A 6049-nucleotide genomic window follows, 5' to 3' on the forward strand; every position below is an offset into this window, starting at 1 on the left:
GTTAAGAGGAACAAAGATTTAATTGAAGTTTAGTTTCATTAATTGTTTATGCAAGATTGATTAATAATTACTTTTCACTGTTAAAAAAAGTAATTAAGAAATCTGATGTAAGTATGATTTTAATGACGCCTTTATGATTATTAATAACAATTTTTCAACTTTAAAATAATACAATAGCAATTAGTATTTTGAAATAAATAAATTCTTGATTTTTCACGAATGTTAACTTTCGTTAATTAAACCATTCTTCACTAAACATCGTTAAATAATTTGGAAAGTCAGTCATAAAAATTAAAAAGTAATTAACTTACAATGTAAAACCATAAATCTAATTATATTAACTTATTTATCATCTATGAAAAATCGTTAGAAAAATATAAATAAAAAGTACTCAAGCAAAAGGAAGTCTGACTTAAAAATATCACAGTCAAGCATAGTTCAAACAACGAGAAATTATACTAATTACGCTGGCTATATTTCATATTTTAATATTCGCATCATTAATACGTTTGATTTTTAAACGTCGTACGTCAACAAAAGCTCGACGCGTGTGCAAAGAGAGAGAGAGAGAGAGAGAGCAATTTTATTAAATCTAATTAATTTTAACTTACCTGCGTTGTCAATCCATTGCTTGTGGCGGTTTTCCTGAGTCGATGCATCGGGGAAGCGAAAAAGTTGATGACCGCTGAGCCTAGAATTGTTACAACGTCTGTACTGGCAAAAATCGTACGTTTTCGCCATCATGTACGATTGATTGCACGTTCACTTAATCACTTTTCACGCACTGTTATCACTGTTCACTCACTTTTTTCACTTTTCACTCACTATTTTCACTTAAAGCACCTTAAGAAAACTATTATCGAGAAAACTTTTATCACAAAACTATTATCAAGAAAACTTTTATCACTGGCCCTTAGTATGCGCACGTAGGTGCCAGAACGACAATGATAGATTCGAGCGCGAATTGACAGCCGATACTCGGTCACATTAATAACCGCCAAAACAAAAGAAAAGGGCATTTAAAAAAGGCGGTTAATATGACAATTCAAATTACAATACGAACTGGGCGCTTGAATAACAAGTATTTCTAAAATGTTGAAACATTTAAATGATTAGTATTAATTAATGATAAAACATTCGATAGTAAGCCAAATTATGTATAAAAACGAAAAAAATCTATTATATCCGTCTTGTAGATGTTTAAAAAATAAAAGACACGTATTTTTTGCTTATTTAATCAATCAAAAACTGGCCGAGAAAGAGCGCGATAAAGCTTTCCGTGACGTCACGATAACATAGCATTTGCATATATCCGAATAATCGTGGGTACCTTTGGCACGCCGTAACTCAGTCAATTTTCTATTAATCGAAAAAATCGAAAAAAACATAATTATGCAAATAATCAAAGTAATATTATTAATAAAGGAGAAAATAATTTATAGGAGTGGCGTATACGTGAAATAAGGCAATGGCTGTTAACTGTTATGCGATAGTGTTGTTTAGTTTTCTATATAAACAAAAGTATATTGATATATCTACGTTACCCATTTATATTATTTGGATGTAACATCTGTATATGTATACTATAAAAGCTACAATTTATTAAGCTTAACTTTATATGTATACTATAAAAGCTATAATTTATGAAGTTGTTTATTAAATTGATTTGTTTAAATTGAATTGATGTATTAAATCATTAATATTAACGCGTGTATTATGTTAAAGCACGCAGATTAACAGAAGAATGCTCGATTTGCAAAGTATCAATTCTAGTAATTATCGAAACGCTATTGACTATAAAAAGACGTGTGATCTTTAAAATATTAACGTCAATGTCAGATGCTTTCTACGTTCGAAATTTGAAGTCAAAACACGTGTACCAATGTGTTTTCTGAACATAAAATCAATATTATAACCGTTCAAGAAATAAATATTATTTCTCATTATGATTATGTACCTGAAAAAGATCAGTCGGTAGTATAAATTTACACTTTTGTGTAATAATACCCTGTCAAAAGGAACTGCATCCTCATACCCAGATAATTAATAAGAGCTGTATAAATAGACATGAGTTATTTTCTGAAAGAACCTTTATAAATTATATCTAAAAAAAAGTTAAAACCAAAGGAAAAACATAACATTGAGTAGGAATTGAACCCAACTCGAGACGTCGGTCTAACTTCATACTTAATGAAGTTCGAATTTATATTGAAATTATAAATATAAAAATTATGATGTATATGATAATATATTAGTTTATTAAAGTTGAATTAACTTTTATTAAAGTTATATATTCATTCACTTAATATAATGGCAAGAACGGGATAAATGGCAAATAATAAGAAAACTTATGATTGTACTTTTTATTAATCTCGTTATCATACAAATTAATTGTGAGTTAATTGTGAAAAAAAAAAAAATTTTATCTATGGTATCTACGTGGACTGGAACCCGGGACGACAAAAATGAAATCAAGCAGCACGCGTTAGCCATCTTGGCTATCAACACACTAGGATCCTATTGTACGAAAGTTACATATGTTCATAGAAATGTACGAGGGTTTTTAATAAAAAAAAGGGCTTAAGTTGTAGATATTTGCTGTAATAATTAAGATATTTCGAGATATTTATTTATGAAAAAAAAAAAAAAAATTGCATCAAGTGGGAATCGAAGCCTCTATTCTGGTCGAAGAGAAAAGATTTGCCGAGACGAAATTCTCTTCGAGTGCTCAAACTCGCACTCTTGTTTCGCCCCGCCCATCGGCTAACGTGATTGGTCAGACGCACATTCTCTTCTTATCCTCTGTATATTAGACGCACGTTTGGTATTCCCCTCTCGCGCCGAACGAAAATGTGCTTCAGCTTCGGTGCTTTGGCCACTACGGGGCGCTCGAACCAGTAACATTTGTCGGGCACGCTCGGAAGCATTGCCGTCAGCAATCTCCCTACTAATCTCTGATACCTGATTGTTACATTTGGCCGTCATTTTCAGCCGTCGTCTGCGGTCGTTTTTTTTGCCCGTTAACAACGGGCAAAATTAACGGGCAAAATTTTGAAACAAAATTTTGGGCATAATTTACGGGCGTAAAAAACGGGCAAAAATATCGAGCGAATTTTTTCAAGAGGGTAGAAATTAACAAATCCAAGGAAGCTTTGCAAGCTTTTCAAATTTTTTAGAGCTTTATAATTTTGAAATATTTCTAATTTACTTTTTTGAGCTTTTATACCTTGTGGAGTAATAATATGTCCTAAAAATTCAATTTCTTCTTGAACTAATTTAGACTTTGAAAATTTCAATGTATAATTATCTCTTCGACAACATGTAAATAACGTTCGTAAATGATAAAGAACCTTCACGAGATTTAATGAAATATTTCAAGAATATGGAGTCATTACAACAAAATGATGGTTTTGTACAAAACTTAAGGAATAAAGAAAATTTTAATCATAGATATATAGTTTATAACAATTTAGTATATAAAAAAAACAAAATTAATAATAAATTATTATTGCCAGAAATAATTGTTCAAGAATTGATCCAAGAAATACATGAAGTTTATGATCATATTGGGAAAAGAAAAATTACAAAAATGTTACAGGAAAATTTTTATATTCACAAACTTCGTAAAAAAGTAGCTGTAACAATAAATGGTTGCGATTTATGTCAGCACATGAAGTATTATACAAAAAAAACATTACCTGTAAATCCATACCAATTTTAGCCACTAGAAATTTATCTTCTCTCCAAAAAAATTTACAATATATAGAAATATTGGAGAAAGTGTGCTAATGATTTTGAGACAAGGAGGGATTTTATCAACTTAGACGGATTTATCCGATCTAAGGAACTTTATCCTTTTTCCTCGATATAAATTAAAAAAAAAACACTAATAAAAAGCTCATAGATTAAGATAACAAACATAACAATTGAGCAGTATTATAATTACTTGCTTGCAAATAATGTTTGAGATCATTTAAATACTTTACTGGTCGATATTTATAACTATCGTCAAAAACTGGACACATTAAAGCAGGTTGCTTAATAGTTTCAATAATAGCTTCATTAACAATACATCTATTTTGATCATTATTCTTAATTTTATCAATATTCTCACGAAGTACTGAAAATGTTTCATTCATTTCCATGGTAACATTATTTTTCGCTCGAATAATATCATTAAAATTATCTTCACATCTATCTTTTAAAATAGAAATAATTTCATTTGACTTTTCTAAATTTGATTCTAAATTTTTAATTATCTGATCTTGTTCAACTATTTTATTCGTCAATCTATCAACCATATTACTTAAATTATTATATACTTATACTATATATGTGCGGAAGAACTTTTAATTTATTCAATTTTATCTACATTACAAAACGTATGTTTATATTATAATACAATACTAATATTGAAAGAATTCATTTATTTATAATAATATATATATTCAACAGATGTACTGAGGTGGCAATAAATAAAATTGCGAAACGTTTATAATAAAATAAGTGTGTAGTTTATTTATAGGGATGACTCTTAAGATCAAGATTACTAATATAATTATATAATTAATTCAACACTAATAATAAATAATATATGGATGACATTAATCAATTGATTTTAACAATATACAGGATTTGACAAATAATCGAACAAATTCGAATTGTATATACTAGTTATCAAATTTATTATATAAATAATAATACAAATTATGCACCTGGAGCTGGCCTAAATTCCAATATATGCTCTACTGTATCTGCTAAATGATTTAAATCATAACTTATATTTCTTAAACTCGTATCAAATAATCTCATATTCTTCTTATAAGTATTACCTAAATTAACAAATGAATTCGCAAGTTCCATATATAATGTACGCAGTTCACTTAATTCTTTCTCTAGTGACGGATTTTTACACAGTATAGCTCGCACTTGTTTGTTTCTTTTTGGCATAATTAATAAAAACTTATAATATAATTACAAACTAATATCAAATTAATAACAAATACTTAACACTAACTAACGTAACAAGAGTCCTGTCACGGTCGCCAAATGTGATGTTCGTATCACTTATAAATAAAATAATTCAAACTCTCGTATCTAACTAATGAGTAAGAATTTGTTTCCAATAATTTTACTCTACTTGTCAATAAAATAGATAGATAAATCAAATGTAATCAATAAGTAAATCAAATATATATAAATAAGTACGATATTTCGAGGAAAGTCAGACAATGCCCTAGTTTCTTATGGTGCGAATTGTCCCATAAGCAGAGCTAAAGTCTTTCTTTGATAGGATATAATTCGGCCCAAGTTTCTTATAGCGCGAGATGTTCTATAAGTCGAGCTTAAATTATAAGGAAGGAACAGTCTTGCTCAGTTAATTACAATGAGAGAAAGAACTTAGGTATAATCCAAATTTATTCAGACTCATGCGCTCACCTTGCAAGGCTAGAAGTGAATGATAGCCTGTGCAAAGGTGGGCCTATTTATACACAGATTTTCCCGCATATTTTTGCAGGAGAGATGTCATCGAAAATTCGAAAGACATTCGCGAATTTTGAGAAATGAGTTTTCTTAATTTACAAGTAAATAACCATTAATATTAAGCTTTTAACACATGTAAACTTTACAGAATTTGTTATTTGTTGATTTTATACAATATACAATTATCGCCAATAGTGTCGTCAAAAGTTATTAACTAATAAAGTTAATTAACGTGATATTACAATATTTACAATAGAAAATTATTAAATTTTCATATAACTTTATAGTTGATTAATTTTGGAAGTATTCTCTAAAAAGAAATATTTAAATTAATTAATAACATTTGAATTATGACTAATTTTTCATATTTGTAACGGTTTTTTCTAATCTTATTATGCAATTATTAGATTAATTATCTAAGATTTCTGAATCATAAAGTTATCATTATCAAGTATGAACTTAATATTTTCGTTCTATATATAGCTTATTGTTTAAATAAATTATTAATTGTTTATTTACTAATAACAGTTATTATTCAGCTGTTATTAATGAAACCAATTCTTAC

Source organism: Phymastichus coffea, unplaced genomic scaffold, assembly GCF_024137745.1.
Source record: "Phymastichus coffea isolate CEN01 unplaced genomic scaffold, Cenicafe_Pcof_1.1 PCOF00005, whole genome shotgun sequence".
Classification (NCBI taxonomy): domain Eukaryota; kingdom Metazoa; phylum Arthropoda; class Insecta; order Hymenoptera; family Eulophidae; genus Phymastichus; species Phymastichus coffea.